Source organism: Rhea pennata, chromosome 2 (assembly GCF_028389875.1).
Source record: "Rhea pennata isolate bPtePen1 chromosome 2, bPtePen1.pri, whole genome shotgun sequence".
Taxonomy (NCBI): Eukaryota; Metazoa; Chordata; class Aves; order Rheiformes; family Rheidae; genus Rhea; species Rhea pennata.
In genome coordinates this window covers 155,666,679-155,681,364 of record NC_084664.1, presented here as the reverse complement: position 1 = coordinate 155,681,364, position 14,686 = coordinate 155,666,679, and the positions used below count along the sequence as shown (strand labels likewise).

Genomic DNA, 14,686 nt, shown 5'->3' with positions numbered 1-14,686 from the left:
GGCAGATAAGACCTATGGGAGCTCTGTAGCACAAACAGAAAGTAAATGAAAGATACTCTGGGTCATATCCACATGGGTGAAGGCTCATGTGGACAACTGAAATGACCTTATGTGCCTACAGCTCCCATTTCTCTCTGTGGCTATATAGTCAATAAAGTTGATGCAGCCTACAGAGTAATTCAGCTTACTCTAGAGTACACAGCTAGTGTCTAGTCAGCTGAATTACTCTTCAGGCCTCATTGGCTGCATTGACTAAATGCCTTGGCTGTAATATGAGTTTAATATATTTGGCATACAGACACCTGTATGGATGTATATCTTATTCTTGAACTGATTCCCATCTAAGGAAAAGTGGCTCTCTCCTAGAATAGCAGGTTGAATTCAAATCGTAAGCAGAATTTCAGTTATGAGTCCAAGTCAAAACAAACCTATTCGAAGAACTTACTTTTTTGATAGAATAGATGTTCATGCCATACTTTCCTTAATCTGTATATTAAAAAAAAAAAAAAAAAAGAAAAGAAAAGAAAAAGCTCTCCCATCTAGCACTTTTTGTGGTAGATTCTCATTTTATTTGAATGCAAACAATTTATTTGGGTGCGACTTGCATTTTGGAAGCATCAAGTCAAGGAACAAGGATTTCTACCGAACTAAGTAAAAACAAAAACACAGACAAAAAGAAACACTCAAAAGACTTTATAGCTCACATCAAAGACAAACAACAGCAGGAAGAAAAATCAGTGCTGGGGAGAGAGCCTGGCAAAATAGGAAGCTAGAGGCAGCATTTTAAAAAGGATATAGACAGGAGAGGGAGAAGCAGGAGGAGAGCCTCAAATGGGCCTAGAAGGAAAGAAATGTTAAAGTTTTGGTTTTCAAGAGGCAGAATGGAAAACCAGATAGACAGTCTGAAAAACCATTCAAAGAGTATCATTATGAATGAAAGTATTTACTGAATGAAATTAAAGAGATACTTGGTCTGGGACGAGCCCTTTTTGTCATTATCTTCATTGACACCCTGGATGATGGAATAGAGAATCTGCTAAGGCAGTCTGTAGATGCCACTATGTGGAGACTAACCAAGACAGTAAATACACAGTGGATGAGAGTCACATTCAAAAGGTGGAAAATGTCTGGAAACTGGGAGAAAACAGATCTGCAGGAGAAGATCCAAAAATTATAGTGGGTCAGAAGGTGACCATGAATAAGTAGACATAGTCATGCTCCTACAACAAAGGCAAATATAGGAAGCTGGTAACTGTCCCAAACTGCTAAGCATTAGCAAGGCTGGAAATTTTGTGAGCACCACATATCAACAAAATTTGGACTAGCTGGAGAAAGTCCAGAGGAGAGTAACAGTTGATTGGACATATTGCACTAATGACCTATGAGGAAAGATGGGCACAGCTGGGGTCATTTAGTCTGGGGAAGACTGGGAGTGTCAAGGAACACTGGTCAAATATATAACAGATTGCTGCAAAGATGATCTGTTCCCAGTGTTCATTTTGGATGCAGCACAGTGCTGTGCAGAAGCATCTCAAAGAAAGACTTGGTTTAGAAATTAGAACATTTTAAGCAGTGAGAGTGCCTAATAAGCAAACAGAATCTGAGGGTAGGAAATCTCTGTTCCAGGAGGTTGTAAATTTGACAGTGATTTGTCCAGGATAGTTGATTCCAGCCTGTGACTGCCAGTTGCATGTCCCTTTGAGCCCCATTTCAGTCTCATTTAACGGTGCTGTGATATGGGGATGACAGAATGATTTGATGCATTGTGTTAGGAGGACTTGACAGCCCAGCAGAATAGGAGAATGTTACAGGCTATCCAAGGATTTAAATGTTACTCTATTATGAATATTTTCCAGGTGGTTCAGTGTATAGAAAATTCATCAGCTAATTGCACAGAGAGCATGAAAGCTTTAAGAAATTTACATTTGTTTTCCTGGATTTTTTTTTTTTTTTAATTTTGGTTGATTTGGTTGATCTATTTGCAAGAACAACTCAGATAAATTCTCTTTTTGTCCCAGAAGCTGATTTCCCACTGCTGAACTACCTCTCGTTCGGTTAGGAGGTTCTTAACCATTTCCAAGAATTTTGAAGGTAATGAAGGACTGTTTGTAATTTACGTTGAGTTTGGAGGAGCTTGTTGTCTACAGGGGCAAAGCAGGGACTGAATGAGGGTCTACTGGGCAGTCATGTGGTAGGATTTTTTTTTGTTTGTTTGTTTTATGCAGGCTCAGTTCTGCTGACCATCATAGTAGGATGGCTACAGGCAGAAGTCAGGAACAACCTCCCTGGCTGCTCTTTCCCAGTCTGCACAAGGGAGGGAGCGGTGAATTTCTCAGAGGGTTTTCTCCAGTGTGCTGTGACCCATGATTTGAGTGTCCTTCACAGGACGACAAAATGTGTGTCTTATGTCCTCATTTTAGGACTGTATAGTCCTTTTTTTGTGACTTTTTCCCTGCATAATGACAGAGAGTGTTGAGATTGTTATCTATTTTCCTCACATAGCTGATAACTGCACCAGGCTACTGGTCCAGGCTTGCCCTCTGGGGAGCAAAATTAGAGCTAATGAACTGTTTGGCTTTGCTGTGGGGCTGGCTTTCCTTCCTCTCATGCAGAGAAGGTCTGTTTTCTTACAGCAGCCAAGACTGTATTGTGTCCTGTGGCTACCATGATGTTCAGAGTGGCATGTACGGAGAAAAACAGAGCGTGTCTTTGCTGAACTTATTTTGACTTGCCACCTTTTTCCTCATGATCTCCATAGCTAAGTGTTTCCAGCACCCCAGAACCCTAGTACTTGGATGCCATTTTTCACATGTGCATCCTCATTTCACTTCAAAATGGAAAACATTGAGGAGAACCACCTGCCTCGGACTATATCTTAAAACAGAGTTGCCCAAAGGTTGCCTCTATGTTTGATGCCAGTTGAAAACCTTGCAGCCAAGTTCAGCAGAGTGCAAAGCCAGCTTAGGCTGAAGACTTCCTCTTTCATTCAGACAGTTTGCAGGTCATTCCTTTATGTCTCTTTACTTACATCTGTGTGTATATGTGCAGGTGTGTGATCTGCAATGATGAACAGGGTTTTCCTAAGGACCAATGACTAGCCATTCCAAGGCAGCAATAAGTGATAATGCTACTGATATGCCAATCATGAGCAAAAGAAAGACAGTACAAACAGAACTTCACATTTTGAGGAGCATTTGTTTAAAATTTTTCAGTCACCTGATAATGGTTTTCTCTAGATATTATTTTATCTCATTCTCTCCACTACATGCCATTTTTTATTTCAAATCTATTTTTAACTAGTGTAAATTCCAAATACAAGTGCTTGAACATGTAAGGACAGAATTAAGGTTAAATAACTCTGTCCTTGCAAAAAGCAAAGAGCAAAGCATGAAGAATTGGACACTATGGACAACAGAGCCTTCAGTCTAAAATATTAATTGTGCATTAGAGCAAACACTGCAGTTGTTTTTTGTTAGGTGTTGTTTTTTGTTGTTTACCTTTTGATAGTGGTTGAATTTTATCTGATGCAGTTATTATTGAATTTAGAATTTGCGTAAAGAATTAAAATTTGGCAGATGAGGTATACAAGATGGCAGCGTGATGGAAGAACAAAACAAAAGACAAAACAGAAACCAAGACCTGACAATTCAGTGTGCAGTGCTCACTAGCTCGGTAGGATTTTCTAAAGTGATTTAATGCAGTGCGGCTAATCCTAAAGGAATATATGCTCTTTGAAATCAAAGATAGGGTAAGGACCATTGAGAAATACCTTGTACATACTCTGAGGGAGCTGTATAATTTACCTAAAACTAACAAGCTACTGTGTTTGGATACTGGCCAACTTAACAATCTCAGAAGCATAAAAAGTTTCTGTTTTAGCTCAAGTACAGCATGGAATTTAATTATTTTGCTATCTCTCATCACTCCAGCAATTTCATAATAAGCTGTATACATGGATCTGCTTTTGATTCATTTTCTAATGAGATAATAAGACAGAAAGGCTGAAAGAAACCAAATAATTAGTTCTAGGTACCTGAATCTGAAATAACAGATGAGTAATTTCCCCGGATCACCTATATCCTCAATTATAACTGTATTGAGCAGGCAGACTGGCAAGGATAATACATCCATAATCTTGAGCTCAGGTCAGTAATAGAGCTTTTCAGAAACAGAGCTTTAGTTAGTCTAATTCTAGCTGTTGTTTGCAGTGTCTTGCTCTCAGTGGTCCTCGCTCTCAGTGGTTGTTATTTTTTATTGAACATCGAATATTATTACGTTATTGAATATTGAATAGCACTAGGCTGTCAAGACTGCATGGCTATATATATGTTTTTCTCTCAGTCTCATTTTTAACTTTTGTCTTTCCTGTACACAGTAGGTAACACCAGAGTTTCTTGCAGGCAAAATGTTTCTTGTGCATCATGTATGGAAAACCATGCACCAGAGTAGAGTTGATTTGGTTTTACCTTTATGGGCAAGCATTCATGCTATTTTTAATTCAATGCAATAGCACAGGTTTTCTAACCTAGCAAGATAGTTCAGTTGCTTCGATTTGTCAGAGTCTCCTGTGTTTCTGTCCTGCTGAACTCAAAGAATTAGACTGAGTTGTGTAATAAAATTTGCATTGCTGGTAATTCAACTAGGAGCAAAGTAAAACTCCCTCCTGTCCCAGGCTTGTGGGGCTGACTGTCAGTACATTTGCTGAAATAAATATAGAGTCACTCCATAAAGTTTATAAGGCTACATTAGTGTCCAGTGAGGGAGAGAACTCTCCTCTCACTTCTCCACTCTCCACTCTGCTTCTCAGGTAGCCAAGGAAAGAAGGTCAGTACTTTGTTGTTTGCTGACTTCTAGGACTTATGTCATTCATTATGTTTTCTCCTGCATAAAAAAAAATTGAATCTTGTTGAAAATAATTTGCTCAATTTTAGTTTTTGTTATAATATGCAACCCTGTTGCAGAATTACTGTTAAAAAGCTTGGGTTCAGTAGTCAGCCAAGTGCAGGACTATGCTGGCATAGGACACCATTCTGTGTGAACCTCTTCCTCCAGTGTGGGCACATTTTACGGAAGGAGGTTAACACCAGAAGTCACTCAGCTTTTTTAACTAGATTCTGAAATCACAGTGGGATTTCTCCTTTTTTTCTCTTCTACCCGCTTCAATACACAGAATAAAATTAACTTGGATAATGTGGTTATTTGCAGCATTAACTCTTATATCTGAGTAAGTGTGCCTGGGTCCCCTTTACATTCAAGGCAAGAGTTCACCAGTAAGGTCAGCAAAGTCTAGGTTGCAATTTGCCTTTTCCTAAGCCTCCTACCTTTGGTCCCCATTAGTGCTATTAGTTTGTTCTCCATTCAGTAGTGGCCTGAACAACAGCTCAGATGCAACAAAACTTGGATACCTAAGTTAGGCCAGCTGTATCTTTATGTCCTGACAGCATAGTAAATGTAAATATTATGCAGAAAGATAGCATCTGCCTCTACCTGTCCTTAGAAATATATCTGACATTATCAGACTGTTCTTACACAGTTTGCAGCTCTCCTAGGTTTTGGAAGGAGTCTTTGTCTGTGTCAACTCCTTCGTACAGTGACCCCCTAGATCAGCTGGAAGTGCACGTGCACATTTCAGATGTAATTAGAAAATCCTGAAATGGGCTTAGGCAGGTTTATTTCCCTTTACATTGAGCGTTTATCGTCTTCAGGGTGAGCTGTGGGTGTAATTCTGAAAAGGTCAGCAGTGTAGCAGGAAGAATGAATCACTTTTATAGCCAAATAGTGGCTGACAGTGTCCACGGGATGATGCTTTCTGTCCGTGAAGGACAATAGGCGTGCTGGATATGTTGCTTTGGTAGGGATCAGTTCTGAGTCTGTTTTCACAATAGCTGAGGGCATCTCCAACATGGCCATGCAAACAAGGAAGGTCAAATATGCCAGAGGGAGAAGGTGGAATACAGAGCGATCTGTAATGCTGTAAAGGCTGAGAGAAATCTGCTTTGGACTAACCAAGACACCACGGACATACAGAGGAGGCAAAATGAAGGCCCCAGAGAATAAAAACCAAATGCCTTCTCTGGCTACCCTTCTTCCAGACCAGCACAGCTCCTGGGCTGGTTCCTGGTCTCTAAATTTCATCTTTGGTTAACTGCAAATGAATGGAGTTCAAAAGCATTTTATCTTTTTAGTGGATCCAACAGGATCCAATCCTCTTTTTTTTTTGGGTGGGGGGGAGTATTAATATCTGGGTCATGCTTATAACTAGTACTGAAAAGGTTGAATAATAATGAAAAACTGTTAAAGAAGGCACATTGCAGCAAGTATTTTATATGTGGCTACCCACCCATTATATTAGCAGATCTGTTGACCTCTTAGACTCTTAACTATAAAAACCACTGATCAACCATTCATTGATAGAATCATTAATCAATTATTATCTCTGCCTGAACTGTTCATAAATGTTCCGGTAATATAAATTGTTATTTCTTCAAAATTTAATAGCATAGCTGAGATTTACCTGCAGTGCTTTTCGTTCAGCATTTAGTATGTTTTAAATCCCCTCTTCATAGAAATTCCTGTGGAAAGTCATTCGAATGAGTGTGTTCTTTGCCTCAGTAATTCCCCATGCATGCATCAGTGTTAATCAAGTCACTTTTATACACAACACAGTAATTATAGTTCATTCAGCAGAACTGAGGAACTTTGCTGTTATTCTACTCTGACATTTTCTAAATTAATGTGCCGTTCTACTGTTGAAGAGGTGGATTCGCCCTTGAATCACAGGGCATGGGAATAAACTGCAGTGCTGGAAATCTGTGACATGGGCATCAACATCGTGAGGGGGAATTTCTTCCCTGTGAGAGTGACGGAGCCCTGGCACAGGTTGCCCAGAGAGGTGGTGGAGTCTCCTTCTCTGGAGATATTCAAGGCCTGCCTGGATGCAACCCTGTCTACCATGCTCTAGGTGACCCTGCTGAGCAGGGAGGTTGGACTAGATGATCTCCAGAGGTCCCTTCCAACCTTACTGATTCTATGAGTCTATGATCTTCTGCTTCACAAACCAAGTACATTGTCACTACTGAATATCACTGTATCATGTACAAGAGGAAGGTATGTCTGAGTGTAAGAGATGTGATCCCTTCCCTCCAGATAGACATGACCCAGACAGATCATGCAGAGCAACACTGAGATTTTTTCAGCCTCAGCACTGAGCACCAGGGCCACTGGGGCTGGCTGCCCATCGCTGCGTTTGCACGGTGCTCTGCCTGGCACCTCTGAGTGTCGTAACTGATACAAGAAACAACTCCTACAATTACTATCTTATTGCTATTACTATCTTATCCTCAGCAAGGCTTGGGACTTAGGTTTAACTGTATTTACAGGGAACTGTTGTGTTGTGCAGCTGACCGTGTATTTGGGGCTTGCTTTTCATGTAAGGCAAATCCAGTCAGCATGACCTTGTTTTTGCTGGAGGCAGTGATTAGACCCCCATTGCGTTGACCAGTGTCTGGGCACGGAGTCAGATCCGGCACACGCAGCATACATGGTCTCCCGAGCTTGGAGGTGTTCTGCTTTACAGCTCTTTTCAGTACATAAGATGTTGCAGATGAACATTAGCAAAAAATAAAAATCAGCTTAATTGGAATGCATAAACAGGAAATAGGAACAAGACTTTATGTTGTGAACTTTCTGCAATCTTAAACAAGTGGGTGGGTTTTTGTAGTAATTTGTTTTTCAGGCCTTTCTAGTACTTTATTTGATCATTAAAGCTGCATACTGTTCATAAGAACAGTCATCCATTCACTTATGAATATATAATCACCTGTTAGTTTGTTAAAACACTTATTTCAGTAACGTACATGAATGGAGGGAGGTTTATCAGTAGACAAGTGTATACAGAATGAGAGCCTTGAGGGAGGGAATAGAGGATTTTAAGTAGTAACAAATAAATTGAATTTTCAAGGTGAATTAGGTAGGGCTGCAGAAGTCCTTACTATTTAACAGCACCACTTCAAAACACATCTCTGGTGTCTGATATTTTTTCCATTAACGCAAAGAAAGACTCCAAAGGAGAGTCTGTCAACTCCAATTGGGAGCACAAGCCTGACTAAAGACACTGATGGCTATAGGTTATTGTCATCTAATGGCCTAGGTGATACGTGCTGAGCTGGGTCCAAATACCAAGATTAAACACACTGCACTACTGGCAGTGCTGCTGGTAAAAATAAGTCTTAGTTGTAGTTCCAGAGGTGAAGTATGGGGGAGGGTTTGGATCTGGATGTTCCCTTGGACTATAGTGAACATCTAGGAAAGCTCTTGCAACCCAAGCAAGCTCTACATTAGCGCTGGTATTTCTAACATCAGGATTGTGCTTACAAGGATGAAGTTGTGGTGTGGCTGCTATTGCTTCATATGTACCCTGTAGCTCTTGGTGTGGCACCTTTGACATTTACCTTGGTAGCATTAACTGCTACCTGCTTGTCCCTGGATAAATGCTGTGATTTCTCAGAGGAGATCAAGGCAGCGAACTAGCTGGGCCCCAGCTACTGTGGACCCTCAATGAATCGTTTTGTGGTCAAGTGGATAAGATATTTGCTTTCAGGGGAAGTTGGAGAAGCTCATAGAATATCATCCTGCTAGATGGGCCAGATCTCGCACAGCTGCTAATTCTCTGCAAGCTGGGAGCTTTTAGCCTGGTGGTAATTGCATATTGCTAGAAATTACCTTTGAATGGCTCTCAAGATGTAGTCATCAAAGCTATCACCTTAAGGGACAAGCTTAGACCCAAGAGAAATAAATTAAATTGAATCAAGCAATAGTGGAAGTGTAGTTCATTTCACAGAGCTTGCATATTCATCCTGACTTCCACGCTTGTTCTCCGTTGCACCTTCTGTCTGCTGAAGAATAAACTATAGCCTTCCCCTTCTGAACTTGCTTAAATGGAGGGAACGTTGGAAAGACTTTTTTTCATTTGGTCAGAAACAGACCAAGCTCATCAGTCCTTTGACAATAAAATCGTACTTAACATTTACTGTTGTTGTTGTTGTTGTTGTTGTTATCTGCTAGCTTATAAATTGTGTATGTGCTTGCCACTCATTTTATCATAGAGCTACTGACTTTTATCTCTTCCAGTGTAACCCATATGAAGGACATCAAAAAGATGATCTGAAATTCACTTCTAAAATTTTTAGGAAGCAAGTAGGTATGATTTAATGAAATACTGCTCTGGCTACTGCACTTTTAAACTGTATATTAGGATGCAATCAAGTTACTCTTCTGGATCTGTTTCTCACTGTTTACACATTGCCAGTAAATAGTAATGAGCTTGGGAGTGAGATCTGTCATGAAAGTTGTAATGGTGCATAGCAATTTTATGCAGTCTTAAAAATATATTTTCTAATAAAATAGCAGGCTAAAGAAGAGAAATAATGCTCTGAATATGTGATGGTCTTGTAATTATAATATTTTAGCTTAGAAATGAGAAAAAAAAACAAGTCTAATGAAATCATTTTCCTTCATTATACTTGGTAATTTGGCCTTCGCAATTAACATTCCACCAAACATGGAATAGTATTTTTGTGTCTTTTGTGGTATAAAGGATTAATGATTTCATGAGCATTTCTGTATGTAGCGTTATACTGAGTTTCTGCTGATGAAATCTCACTGTGTTCACTCTGACAACTGAAAATATAATTGGCTCTGAAGCAGCCATTATGTTCCATCATGTTAATGATCCGTAGATTAAGAACTGGCACAAGTGTGCAGGAGAGCCCTAGAGGAGCTGTAATATTTGATCTTGTCAGTAGTCAGACACTGTGGATCAAAATAGGAGAGTGTTGAACCACACACTCTCGCTTCCAGTCCCATGCTTTTTTGCCTTTTTTTAAGTTGGGAGGGTTGACAGCTTTCACTAATACGATGCTCAGCAACCGTTAGCAAATTAGGAGGTCTCTGTGTCATACCTACTTCTACTGTGGGCCAGCCAAGGGAGAAAATTATCACTAAGTATGATGGTTTCTCCATTGCAAATGTGTTTGTCTGTGACCATTAAATTACTGCATTGCCATAATACAGCCAGCTCACTCTTCCTTGGTCAGGTCAGGCTGTTGACTGAACACGCTGCAGATGTCAGTACCTGCTTCCCACGTCTGGTAGTCAACCTGCTCACAAGCGGCTGTGCTACCTGCACGTCTATGGGAGGCACCTGTGTGTGGAGTGAAGTGCAAAATGATAATCAATGCCGCACTCCAGCTCTGTCTGTATAAAGCCAGTTCAGATATTTCTCCACAGAGCAGCTGCAGCTGAAAACCCTGGCAAGCACTGGGCAACAGCAGTCTTCTATACGTAGGCTGACTCTGTGCATAACTTTAGTGGGGGGTCTCAGCATTGCTCTTCTAGTGTTTTCTCTGAGAAACTAGTGGCATAGCACTGGAAGAGAGGAGGCTCTGTGCATTTGTGTGGGGCTATATGTTCACTGTAATAGTCCTCCTGGACTTCATGGGACTGGAGTGTCTATTAGCTCTGGAGGAGCTAATCCAAATCCTGCAGGACTGGAATTGAGAGCTAGTGAGTGCTGCTGGACCCAGGCTGACTACATACAGGGCCAGATACATGTCTTTGCATCTTGCACCCCAGCAATAGTCCCTATTACCAATTCTTTCTCTTAACCTAGTCACCTCCTGAACCTGTGTTATTCTGGACAATTGAAAGTTAGTCTTTCAAATGGTAACCTCTGTGACGTGGCATTTGCAAGATATTGTTAGACTTACCATAAAAAAATAAGTAAAATTGTGATTGCTAAGTTTCAGTTGTTATTGGGATCCACTGTAAGCTTTTGTAATGGGATAACATTTACCTTTGGCCACTACCGACCTGGACCAGCTCCAGTCCAATGGTCTGCTTGGGAAAGTATCCATATGCCTGGCATCTGAGCTAAGCATTCCCAGATGAGATGGATTTACAGTTCTTAATCCTGTAATTAAATCTAGAAGAGTAGAGTTGCATGACCAGGCTGGTACTCGCTGAAGTAAATAAGGCTTCTACAAGAAGGAGCAAAGACCGCCATCAGGGCTTTCAGGAAGAATAATTTATGTATATCAGGTAAATTCAGAATACTGCAGAACTTCATGATCTATATCTCAGAGTTTTCCAGCATAGCAAGCCAGGACTGTGGATTGCACTATCAAAGTTTGAACTTTGCCATTTATATCTTAGTAAAAGCTGAAATCTGTCTTGTCTGACCTTGCTCGCAAGCTAATTTTGTTCCTAGTGTCATCTTCTACTTGTTCTATTTGTTCTCATGGATTAGGTAACAGCTACAATACCTTCTCCCCTCCTCTTCACTCCTCTCTCTTGCCTTCTGTTATTTTTCTCAAGTTCAGCAGGAAAACAGTTTTATTCCAAATTCACAGTGATTTCACTCATAATCTCTTCTCTTTTTTGTTTTCTAATTCATGAGGAACTATTCAATTAGTGCTACCTCCACTAATCTAGTATCACTCACACTCTCTGTATTCCTTGGAGAAAACGAGCAAATTTTTAATTAAGTCAAGAATTAAGTATATTTTTTCTCATATCCATAAGCATAAACTTGAAGATGAGAAAGGATCTTCTAAAGCCTATTATAGATGGAGAAAGAGACATTTTCCTGCAAGGAAAAATCCCTCTATCTGTCTTAGATATTTGTCCCACTCCCTCATGGTAAGATATTTGTGTGTTATTTCTGGTCAAATCTTTTTCACTTCAGCTTTAGACCTTGTTTTGCATTTTTCTGATAGGTGATTGTGTCCTATATCTTTTTCTATCTTATGACCCTGGTTTAGTCCCAGCATGCCTTAGAAATCAATACATGTTTACTCCTTTCATTTCTCTCAGTTAAAAATGTATAGAAATTACATAAGAGAAGTAATTATGTTTATAAAAAAAGCTCTTCACTCTGAAAGAAGTAATCTTTCTTGGATTGAAAAGGACTGAAAGAGACTTTTTTTTTTAATCCAACTATTTGCTGCTACTCTTTGGACATTTTTCCACTGATCATGCTACAGATTTTTGCCTCCATTGCTCTTTTTGGAAGGATTACTAGATCCTCTTTCACCTAATTGTTTCAAGTTGCATGGCCTAAATTTTCATGCTCAATATTTACCTGTTTTTTCTTCGTTAGGATGCTCTTTTAGACTACATTGCTTCTTTCTCTTCTGAGTGTTTCTACCTGAGTCAAGATTTGCATATCTCTTGTTTAGGGGATTGATGGTTTCTTGTTCGAAATAATGCAGGGTTTGGCATGTTGATATTTATAGTTTCCCATAGTAGGAAAAATGTGCATAAAATGCTAGGATTGTAGTGTTACTGCAAGGAAATAGTCCTAAAATACCAGGTACCTTTGTATTAGATAGGCACTCCTGTCTCTGTGCATTCTAAATCTTTGCTGATTTGCTGAGTGAGCATCTTCATCCTCACTCAAGCCCTCAGATGCCCACATTAAATGAGAAAGTGTGTTTTTCCATGTTGCAGATGGGAAAATGAGGTGAAGTCTAAGGTCGAGGGAGTCCCTGATGGACTAGGCAGCCCTGGTTGCTGGACTGTCCTCCTCCCTCTTGACGTTTTTGTGGTTGCTTAAGGGATTTGTTTCTCAGTTCTCATTAAATTAAATGGGATGAGGGCATCCAGACATCTGAAGTGGCTCTGAAAATCTTAGCTGTAAAAGACAGCTTATTAGACTGTTTCTTCCATATCTTCCAAATAGAAAAAGCAGAGATGTTCTGAGTGAATGAGTGAGACCATCATAATAAATAAGAAAAATGACTACTGCTTTGTAATTCAATTGTAAATTTGTATTAAATTTAATCATATGTACACTTTAACTTCATTTTGCTCTTATTAAGAGAAAAGAAATTGGCTCAAACAAGCAAGCAAATAATTAAATAGAAATATTTAAAAATGCATGAACAGTATGGAACTTAAATATGTTTCACTTTTATAGCAGCAGACATGATTTAAAATCCGAGCCACTAAAAATGAAGCATTCTTCAAGCTTTTAAAAGCTCTCTAGGAATTCTAACATCAGAAATCAGTTTTCATGCTGCCAGTATCTCTAGAGACACAAGGTTGCTTATTATTTCATGGTCGTGAGCATGGGCTATATTAAATACTAAAACACAGGGAAATTTTACACTGAGTGATGTAAAAGGCTGTAACATACCACTGAACGTACCTGAGCTACCTTTAAATTAGCTACCTAGGATATTAGCACCCTAATTCTTAGCAGACTGAGGGAACATGCAGATTTATTTGAGTGTACCTGACAAGTATGGGTAGCTGACAAGTAGCTGAATTAACACCTATAAAACACAAGAACCACTGCAGTACCCTGCAGTGATTGCCAAATGGACCAGCCCTACCCGAGTAGAGGGGATCCAACATTTAGGTTCTGAAAATAGACATGTGACAAAAAATACTGAGCCAAATTCCAGGGCTCTCTAAGGGCCACCATGCCACGAGAAATGTGCCTGAAGAGCTTGAAATAAAGCCAGTGAAGTTCATTTCAGTCAGTTTTGTCTTTATAAATACATCCACACTTGACCTCTTTGGGGCCCCCTCACATTCAGTGCCCAAAGATTTTCCAAGCTCCACAGATCTCTTTTGCCTCGAAGAAATTCGTCCTTCAGCCAGAAAGCTTTTTGTCCCACAGTGGGTGGAGGGAATAGACAAGAAAAGAAGAAGACATATTTAAATACGCAGACAGAAATACCTACTTAATTTGACTGAACTCTCATTTATATGCCTATTTATATGCCCTTTCTTGCTCTTTCAGTGAAATACATTTGCAATAGATAAACATTATCTAGATGTTCCTGAATGCTGTAAAAAAATGTAAGTCTTGACATTGAAATGGTCAGAATTAGCCTCTTAAGGAGAACAGAACATTATTTCTTTAATAGACCTAAATCATATTTTATATTTAGAACAAAAAGAAATGATATTGCAAGGCCAGTCAGGCAAGCAAGCAACAGAAGAGGAAACCTTTATTTCTTTAGTGTTGCATAGATGCTCCACAAAAGCTGTACATCATGATGACCGAAATAAGCTTTACAGTATCATTCTTCCCCTCTATTTCCTTTCCTTTGCGAGACAGCAGAGGAAACATTACACATTACATTATGTACCCTGTATGACTTTGCCTCCCGAGCCATTCATGCCTCATTCTACCTGTTGATTTCAAGTCCATGTGGCAAAGGAAATTCCTTTTGCAACTTCCCCAAATCTCTGGCATCCATTCTGCTGCCAGAGACCACACGCTGTGTACCACACTGAGCACAGTCATATCAGCTTTGCCTTTAAGTCTTTTTTTTTTCTTAGCATCATTATTTGTAGGTATATCTGCATTCATTTGTATCCGGGGGCATTCCTTTGCAACCTAGAAAAGCTGAAAGTTTTTATTTCGCATGCCAGGAAACCAGAGCACCAGAAATGTGTAACTACTGCTGGCTTTTAGTGTTGCTACTAAATTGGATAGGGAGTGATTAGAAACAGCAAATACAGCTTTACCAGAAGGAGATCAGGCAAAACAAACACACACAAAACCCAAACTTGCTTGATTCTTTTAGATAATTCCCATGGCTGACAGAGAATAGTGAAAACATTGACCAGGAGTAAATGCTAAGCAAAGGAGAAGAAAAATGATGTGAGGTTA

General features: G+C 39.7%; 1 protein-coding gene across 1 annotated transcript in view; it reads left to right on the top strand.

The window, feature by feature from the left end:
• Window positions 1–14,686, top strand: part of KCNQ3 (potassium voltage-gated channel subfamily Q member 3) — a 197,423-nt gene that overhangs the window by 96,770 nt on the left and 85,967 nt on the right. The window lies entirely within an intron of this gene.